The sequence below is a fragment of the Sinocyclocheilus anshuiensis genome, unplaced genomic scaffold (genome assembly GCF_001515605.1).
Source record: "Sinocyclocheilus anshuiensis isolate Anshui unplaced genomic scaffold, SAMN03320099.WGS_v1.1 scaffold1146, whole genome shotgun sequence".
Lineage (NCBI taxonomy): Eukaryota > Metazoa > Chordata > Actinopteri > Cypriniformes > Cyprinidae > Sinocyclocheilus > Sinocyclocheilus anshuiensis.
Genome location: NW_015539920.1, coordinates 533,594 through 534,123, shown reverse-complemented (window position 1 = coordinate 534,123; position 530 = coordinate 533,594). Strand labels below are relative to the sequence as shown.

The 530-nt window shown below is 33.6% G+C and overlaps 1 pseudogene; it reads left to right on the top strand.

Annotated features, from left to right (window-relative positions):
- The first annotated feature begins 160 nt into the window (after nt 1-160).
- Nucleotides 161-530, top strand: part of LOC107686524 (uncharacterized) — a 12,179-nt pseudogene continuing 11,809 nt past the window's right edge.

Here is a 530-nt window from a genome sequence, read left to right as displayed (position 1 = left end):
CATTTAAAAAAAAAGGAGAGAAAAAAAAACATTTAGAAAGTCGTTATAGGGTGATGTTTCCGTTGCTGAAAATTCTTTTCACTCTGCTTTAAATTGTTATTTTGTACATGTAAAACAACTGTTATTTTTTATTTCATCTAAGGGCAAACCCAGGAACATGATGGGACTTCTACTTTTTCAATTGCTTTTACAAGGTAAAAGAATCTGTTTTCCTTACTTCTTCCTATAGTGGATGCAACTGAGAAGGGTATACAGCATGAAAACTTTCACAGAATTTTTAAAAGTGCCCCTGTTATACTACTTTAAAGGTTCTTAAAGGGGTCCTATTATGCTTTTTCACTTTTTTAATTTTAGTCAGTGTGTAGTGTGTATGTTTGGGCATTAAAAAGATCTAGAAAGTTACAAATCTCAAAGTCCACTCCAAAGGGAGATATTTCGTTTTTTAAAAATCCCTTTTCAAGAACTACAACGAACGGCTCGTTTGGACTACAGCGTTTGTTTTCCGGGCTTTGTGATATCACAAAGCGACT